Source organism: Arachis hypogaea, chromosome 18, assembly GCF_003086295.3.
Source record: "Arachis hypogaea cultivar Tifrunner chromosome 18, arahy.Tifrunner.gnm2.J5K5, whole genome shotgun sequence".
In the NCBI taxonomy this organism is placed as follows: Eukaryota; Viridiplantae; Streptophyta; class Magnoliopsida; order Fabales; family Fabaceae; genus Arachis; species Arachis hypogaea.
In genome coordinates this window covers 51,449,734-51,458,754 of record NC_092053.1, presented here as the reverse complement: position 1 = coordinate 51,458,754, position 9,021 = coordinate 51,449,734, and the positions used below count along the sequence as shown (strand labels likewise).

Sequence of the window (9,021 nt, the reverse complement as noted above, 5' to 3'; positions counted from 1 at the left end):
CCCTTACATTAAGCTTGCCATGGAAAGGAGTAGGAAGGATTGGATGAAGACAGCAGGAAAGTAGAGGTTCAGAGGAACGAAAGCATCTCTATACACTTATCTGAAATTCTCACCAATGAATTACATAAGTATTTCTCTCTTTATTTTCTGTTTATTTATTATTATTATTCAAAAACTCCGTAACCATTTGATATCAACCTGACTGAGATTTACAAGGTGACCATAGCTTGCTTCAAGCCGACAATCTCCGTGGGATCGACCCTTACTCACGTAAGGTTTATTACTTGGACGACCCAGTGCACTTGCTGGTTAGTTGTGCGAAGTTGTGAAGTTATGTTTGGACCATGGTATGGTGCACCAGTTATTGGCGCCATTGCCAGGGAGAGAATGAACAACAAATTTTACAACCTTAGAGTAACAATTTTGCATACCAAGTTTTTGGTGCCGTTGCCGGGGATTGTTCGAGTTTGGACAACTGACGGTTCATTTTGTTGCTCAGATTAGGTAATTTTCTTTTTGTTTTATTTCCAAAAATTTTTCAAAAAATCTTTCAAAAATTTTTCTCATCTGTTTTCGAAAATTATTCAAAATTTTTAAGAATGAATTCTAGAGTTTCATGAAGCATGTTGAAGCCTGGCTGGCTGTAAAGCCATGTCTAAATTTATTTGGACTGGGGCTTCCAACCCAACATTATGAAGAGCAAGCTAGTTGTTGCTAATCCACCTGCTGCTGTTCCAGATCCACCTGATTTACATGCTAAAGCTTGACTGGCTATTAAGCCATGTCTAACCCTCAGATTGGAGCTTTAGACTAAAAAGCACAAGATTCCTGGAATTCATATTAAAAATTTTGGAATCCTTATTTTTTCTTTTTCATATAATTTTCGAAAAATTCAAAAAAATTTTTAAAATCATAAAAATCAAAAAAATATTTTGTGTTTCTTGTTTGAGTCTTGAGTCAGATTTTAAGTTTGGTGTCAATTGCATGTTCATCTTGCATTTTTCGAAAAAAAATCTTGCATTCATAGTGTTCTTCATGATCTTCAAGTTGTTCTTGGTAAGTCTTCTTGTTTGATCTTGATGTTTTCTTGTTTTGCATATTTTTTTGTTTTTCATGTGCATTTTTGCATTCATACTGTCTGAACATGAAAGATTTCTAAGTTTGGTGTCTTGCATGTTTTCTTTGCATAAAAAAATTTTTCAAAAATATGTTCTTGATGTTCATCATGATCTTCAAAGTGTTCTTGGTGTTCATCTTCACATTCATAGCATTCTTGCATGCATTCATTGTTTTGATCCATAAATTCTCATGCATTGCATCATTTTCATGTTTTTCTCTCTCATTATTAAAAATTCAAAAATAAAAAAAATATCTTTCCTTTTTTCTCTCATAAATTCGAAAATTTGAGTTGACTTTTTCAAAACTTTTTAAAATTTAGTTGTTTCTTATGAGTCAAGTCAAATTTTCAATTTAAAAATCTTATCTTTTTCAAAATCTTTTTCAAAATTCAAATCTTTTTCATTTTTCTTATTTATTTTTGAAAATTTTAAAAATATTTTTCAAAAATCTTTTTCTTACTTTTATATCATAATTTTCGAAAATCACATCATCAATTAATGTTTTGATTCAAAAATTTCAAGTTTGTTACTTCTTGTTAAGAAAGATTCAAACTTTAAGTTCTAGAATCATATCTTGTGATTTCTTGTGAATCAAGTCATTAATTGTGATTTTAAAAATCAAATCTTTTTCAAAACTAATTTCAATCATATCTTTTCAAAAATATCTTCTTATCTTATCTTTTTCAAATATCTTTCCTAACTTCTTAACTTCTTATCTTTTCAAAATTGATTTTCAAATCTTTTTCAACTAACTAATTGACTTTTTGTTTGTTTCTTATCTTTTTTCAAAACCACCTAACTAACTCTCTCTCTCTAATTTTTGAAAATATCTTCCCTTTTTTTCAAAATTTCTTCTTAATTAACTAATTATTTTAATTTTTTATTTTAATTTTTGAAAATTACAAACCTTTTTCAAAAACTATTTTCGAAAATCACTAACTCTTTTTCAAAAATTATTTTCGAAAATCCTCTTTCTCTCTCACCTCCTTCTATTTATTTATTCATCTACTAACATCTCTCCCTCACTCACCAAAAATCCGAACCCTCTCTCTCTCTCTGAGTTCAGATTTTCTCTTCTTCTTTTCTTCTACTCACATAAGGGAACCTCTATACTTGGGCAAAAAGGATCTCTATTATTATTATTTTTCTGTTCCCTCTTTTTCATATGAGCAGGACCAAGGATAAGAACATTCTTGTTGAAGCAGACCCTGAACCTGAAAGGACTCTGAAGAGAAAACTAAGAGAAGCTAAAATACAACAATCCAGAGATAACCTTACAGAAATTTTCAAACAGGAAGAGGAGATGGCAGCCGAAAATAATAATAATGCAAGGAGGATGCTTGGTGACTTTACTGCACCTAATTCCAATTTACATGGAAGAAGCATCTCCATCCCCACCATTGGAGCAAACAATTTGAGCTAAAACCTCAATTAGTTTCTCTGATGCAGCAGAACTGCAAAGTTTCATGGACTTCCATCTGAAGATCCTTTTCAGTTCTTAACTGAATTTTTGCAGATCTGTGATACTGTTAAGACTAATGGAGTAGATCTTGAAGTCTACAGGCTCATGCTTTTCCCTTTTGCTGTAAGAGATAAAGCTAGAGTGTGGTTGGACTCTCAACCCAAAGATAGCCTGAACTCTTGGGATAAGCTGGTCACGGCTTTCTTAGCCAAGTTCTTTCCTCCTCAAAAGCTGAGCAAGCTTAGAGTGGATGTTCAAACCTTCAGACAGAAAGAAGGTGAATCCCTCTATGAAGCTTGGGAGAGATACAAGCAACTGACCAAAAAGTATCCTTCTGACATGCTTTCAGAATGGACCATCTTGGATATATTCTATGATGGTCTGTCTGAATTAGCTAAGATGTCATTGGATACCTCTACAGGTGGATCCATTCACCTAAAGAAAACGCCTGCAGAAGCTCAAGAACTCATTGACATGGTTGCTAATAACCAGTTCATGTACACTTCTGAGAGGAATCCTGTGAGTAATGGGACGCCTCAGAAGAAGAGAGTTCTTGAAATTGATACTCTGAATGCCATATTGGCTCAGAATAAAATATTGACTCAGCAAGTCAATATGATTTCTCAGAGTCTGAATGGAATGCAAGCTGCATCCAACAGTACTCAAGAGGCATCTTCTGAAGAAGAAGCTTATGATCCTGAGAACCCTGCAATAGCAGAGGTGAATTACATGGGTAAACCATATGGAAACACCTATAACCCCTCATGGAGAAATCATCCAAATCTCTCATGGAAGGATCAACAAAAGCCTCAACAAGGCTTTAATAATGGTGGAAGAAACAGGTTTAGCAATAGCAAGCCTTTTCCATCATCCACTCAGCAACAGATAGAGAATTCTGAGCAGAATCCATCTAGCTTAGCAAATTTAGTCTCTGATCTATCTAAGGCCACTGTGAGTTTCATGAATGAAACAAGGTCCTCCATTAGAAATTTGGAAGCACAAGTGGGCCAGCTGAGTAAAAGGATCACTGAAATCCCTCCCAGTACTCTCCCAAGCAATACAGAAGAAAATCCAAAAGGAGAGTGCAAGGCCATTGAATTGACCATCATGGCCGAACCCACAAGAGAGGAAAAGGACGTGAATCCCAAGGAGGAAGACCTCCTGGGACGTCCAGTGATTAATAAGGAGTTTCCCTCTGAGGAACCAAAGGAATCTAAGACTCATCTAGAGACCATAGAGATTCCATTGAACCTCCTTATGCCATTCATGAGTTCTGATGAGTATTCTTCTTCTGAAGAGAATGAGGATGTCACTGACGAACAAGTTGCCAAGTTCCTTGGTGTAATCATGAAGCTGAATGCCAATTTATTTGGTAATGAGACTTGGGGAGATGAACCTCTCCTGTTCACCAATGAACTAAATGCATTGGATCAACTGAGATTGCCTCAGAAGAAATAGGATCCTAGAAAGTTCCTAATACCTTGTACCATAGGCACCATGACCTTTGAAAAGGCTCTATGTGACCTTGGGTCAGGGATAAACCTCATGCCACTCTCTGTAATGGAGAAACTAGGAATCTTTGAGGTGTAAGCTACTAAAATCTCATTAGAGATGGCAGACAATTCCAGAAAATAGGCTTATGGATAAGTAGAGGACATATTAGTAAAGGTTGAAGGCCTTTACATCCCTGCTGATTTCATAATCCTAGATACTGGGAAGGATGAGGATGAATCCATCATCCTTGGAAGACCCTTCCTAGCCACAGCAAGAGCTGTGATTGATGTTAACAGAGGTGAACTAGTCCTTCAATTGAATGGGGACTCCCTTGAGTTTAAAACTCAAGGACATCCTTCTGTAAACATGGAAAAGAGGCACAGTAAGCTTCTCCCACTGCAGAGTCAACCAGAGCCCCCACAGTCAAACTCTAAGTTTGGTGTTGGGAGGCCACAACCAAACTCTAAGTTTGGTGTTGAACTCCCATATCCAAACTCTAAGTTTGGTGTTGGGGAGTCTCAACAATGCTCTGAACATCAGTGAGGCTCCATGAGAGCCCACTGTCAAGCTATTGACATTAAAGAAGCGCTTGTTGAGAGGCAACCCAATTTTTATTTATCTAATGTTAATTTATTTCTATTGTTCTTTCATGTTTTATTAGGTTCATGATCATGTGGAGTCACAAAATAAATAGAAAAATCAAAAATAGAATAAAAAAAATAGCAGAAGAAAAATCACACCCTGGAGGAGGAGTTCACTAGCGTTCAAACGCCAGTAAGGAACATCTGTCTGGCGTTCAACACCAGAACAGAGCATGGATCTGGCGTTGAACGCCAGAAACAAGCAGCATCCTGGCGTTCAGATGCCAGAAATTCACAGTGAGGAAAGCTGGCACTGAACGCCAGAAACAAGCATGGAACTGGCATTCAACGCCAGAAATATGCTGCATCTGGGCGCTGAACGCCCAGAACAAGCATCAATTCGGCGTTTAAACGCCAGAATTGCCTGCAAAGGCATTTTACATGCCTAATGGGTGCAGGGATGCAAATCCTTGACACCTCAGGATCTGTGGACCCTACAGGATCAACTCAGCATCTGTGGACCCCACAGGATCCCCACCTACCACCACTCACTCTCTTCCCTCTTCTCAATGTTCATCCTCTCTTCCCAATAAACACTCTTCCCCAAAACTCTTCACCAATCACCTCAATCTCTCTTCCCTATCACTACTTCACCACTCACATCTATCCACTCTTCCCCATAAACCCCACCTACCTTTAAAATTCAAAATCAATTTCCCATCCAAAACCCACCCTTATGGCCGAACCTTACCCCCCTCCCTTCCCTATATAAATCCCTCCATTCTTCTTCATTTTCACACAACACAACCCTCTCTTCCCCTTCTTGGCCGAACACACCTCTCCCTCCTCTCATCCATATTTCTTCTTCTTCTTCATCTATTCTTTCTTCTCTTGCTCGAGGGCGAGCAATATTCTAAGTTTGGTGTGGTAAAAGCATAAGCTTTTTGTTCTTCCATTACCATTGATGGCACCCAAGACTGGAGAATCCTCTAGAAAAGGGAAAGGGAAGACAAAAGCTTCCACCTCCGAGTCAAGGGAGATGGAAAGATTCATCTCCAAAGCTCATCAAGACCACTTCTATGATGTTGTGGCCAAGAAGAAGGTGATACCCGAGGTCCCTTTCAAGCTCAAGAGAAATGAGTATCCGGAAATCCGACATGAAATCCAAAGAAGAGGTTGGGAAGTTCTAACAAACCCCATCCAACAAGTCGGCATCCTAATGGTTCAAGAGTTCTATGCCAATGCATGGATCACTAAGAACCATGATCAAAGTAAGAACCCGAATCCAAAGAATTATATTACAATGGTTTGGGGGAAATACTTAGATTTTAGTCTGGAAAATGTGAGGTTGGCGTTCAACTTGCCTATGATGCAAGAAGATGCACGCCCCTACACTAGAAGGGTCAACTTTAATCAAAGGTTGGACCAAGTCCTCATGGACATATGTGTGGAAGGAGCTCCATGGAAGATTGACTCCAAAGGCAAGCCGGTTCAACTAAGAAGACTGGACCTCAAGCCTGTAGCTAGAGGATGGTTAGAGTTCATCCAACGCTCCATCATCCCCACTAGCAACCGATCTGAAGTTACTGTGGATCGGGCCATCATGATCCATAGCATCATGATTGGAGAGGAAGTAGAAGTTCATGAAGTCATCTCCCTTGAACTCTACAAAATAGCCGAAAAGCCCTCTCCTTGGGCAAGGCTAGCTTTTCCTCATCTTATTTGCCATCTATGTTACTCAGTTGGAGCTTTCATAGAAGGAGACATTCCCATTGAGGAAGAGAAGCCCATCACTAAAAAAAGGATGGAGCAAGCAAGAGAGCCCATTCATGGATCTCAAGAGACGCATGAAGCTCATCACCATGAGATCCCGGAGATGCCTCAAATGCATCTTCCTCCACAGAACTATTGGGAGCAAATCAACACCTCCCTAGGAGAATTAAGTTCCAACATGGGACAATTAAGGGTGGAACATCAAGAGCACTCCATCATCCTTCATGAAATTAGAGAAGATCAAAAAGCAATGAGGGAGGAGCAACAAAGACAAGGAAGAGACATAGAAGAGCTCAAGGACATCATTGGTTCCTCAAGAAGGAAACGCCACCATCATCAAGAGCACTCCATCATCCTTCATGAAATTAGAGAAGATCAAAAAGCAATGAGGGAGGAGCAACAAAGACAAGGAAGAGACATAGAAGAGCTCAAGGACATCATTGGTTCCTCAAGAAGGAAACGCCACCATCACTAAGGTGGACTCATTCCTTGTTCGTACATTCTCTGTTTTTCGTTTTCTATGTTAAATGTTTATCCATGTTTGTGTCTTCATTACATGATCATTAGTATTTAAGTGTCTATGCCTTAAAGTAGTGAATATGAATCCATCACCTCTCTTAAATGAAAAATGTTTTAATTCAAAAGAACAAGAAGTACATGAATTTTGAATTTATCCTTGAACTTAGTTTAATTATATTGATGTGGTGACAATACTTCTTGTTTTCTGAATGAATGCTTGAACAGTGCATATGTCTTTTGAAGTTGTTGTTTATGAATGTTAAATATGTTGGCTCTTGAAAGAATGATGACAAGGAGACATGTTATTTGATAATCTAAAAAATCATAAAAATGATTCTTGAAGCAAGAAAAAGCAGTGAATAAAAAAGCTTACAGAAAAAAATAGCGAAAAAAATAGAAAAAAAAAAGAAGCAAGCAGAAAAAGCCAAAAGCTCTTAAAACCAAAAGGCAAGAGCAAAAAAAAAAAAGAGCCAATAACCCTTAAAACCAAAAGACAAGGGTAAATAAAAAGGATCCCAAGGCTTTGAGCATCAGTGGATAGGAGGGCCTAAAGGAATAAAATCCTGGCCTAAGCGGCTAAACTAAGCTGTCCCTAACCATGTGCTTGTGGCGTGAAGGTGTCAAGTGAAAACTTGAGACTGAGCGGTTAAAGTCAAGGTCCAAAGCAAAAACAGAGTGTGCTTAAGAACCCTGGACACCTCTAATTGGGGACTTTAGCAAAGCTGAGTCACAATCTGAAAAGGTTCACCCAATTATGTGTCTGTGGCATTTATGTATCCGGTGGTAATACTGGAAAACAAAGTGCTTAGGGCCGCGGCCAAGACTCATAAAGTAGCTGTGTTCAAGAATCAACATACTAAACTAGGAGAATCAATAACACTATCTGAACTCTGAGTTCCTATAGATGCAAATCATTCTGAACTTCAATGGATAAAGTGAGATGCCAAAACTATTCAAGAGGCAAAAAGCTACAAGTCCCGCTCATCTGATTGAAGTTATGTTTCATTGATAGTTTGGAATTTATAGTATATTCTCTTCTTTTTATCCTATTTAATTTTCAGTTGGTTGGGGACAAGCAACAATTTAAGTTTGGTGTTGTGATGAGCGGATAATTTATACGCTTTTTGGCATTGTTTTTAGTATGTTTTTAGTAAAATCTAGTTACTTTTAGGGATGTTTTCATTAGTTTTTATGTTAAATTCACATTTTTGGACTTTACTATGAGTTTGTGTGTTTTTCTATAATTTCAGGTATTTTCTGGCTGAAATTGAGGGACTTGAGCAAAAATCATATTCATAGGTTGAAGAAGGACTGCTGATGCTGTTGGATTCTGACCTCCCTGCACTCAAAGTGGATTTTCTGGAGCTACAGAATTCAAAATGGCGCGCTTCCAATTGCGTTGGAAAGTAGACATCCAGGGCTTTCTAGCAATATATAATAATCCATACTTTTTCCTAGTTTAGATGACGCAAAAGGGCGTTGAACGCCAGTTCTACACTGCAGTCTGGAGTTAAACGCCAAAAACACGTCACGAACCAGAGTTGAACGCAAAAAACACGTTACAACTTGGCATTCAACTCCAGATGAAGCCTCTACACGTGCAACATTAAAGCTCAGCCCAAGCACACACCAAGTGGGTCCCGGAAGTGGATTTATGCATCAATTACTTACTTCTGTAAACCCTAGTAGCTAGTTTAGTATAAATTGGACTTTTTACTATTGTATTAGACATCCTTGATTGTATTTTTGATCCAGTGATCACGTTTTGGGGGCTGGCCTCTCGGCCATGCCTGAACCCTAGTAGCTAGTTTAGTATAAATTGGACTTTTCACTTATGTATTTTTCAACGGTAGAGTTTCTACACTCCATAGATTAAGGTGTGGAGCTCTGCTTTTCCTCATGATTTAATGCAAAGTTCAATTTATTCCGCTTCTAAGATATCCATTCGCACCCAAGAACATGATGAATGTGATGATTATGTGACGCTCATCATCATTCTCACTTATGAACGCGTGCCTGACAAACACTTCTGTTCTACATACAAACAAGCTAGAATGAATATCTCTTGGATATC

At 38.2% G+C, this 9,021-nt stretch overlaps 1 non-coding gene across 1 annotated transcript; it reads right to left on the bottom strand.

Annotated features, from left to right (window-relative positions):
- Nucleotides 1-2,817: 2,817 nt before the first annotated feature.
- LOC112774361 (small nucleolar RNA R71) lies at nt 2,818-2,925 on the bottom strand. The gene has a single exon (XR_003188854.1). It is a non-coding gene; the product is annotated as a small nucleolar RNA R71 (small nucleolar RNA).
- Between the last annotated feature and the right edge of the window lie 6,096 nt (nt 2,926-9,021).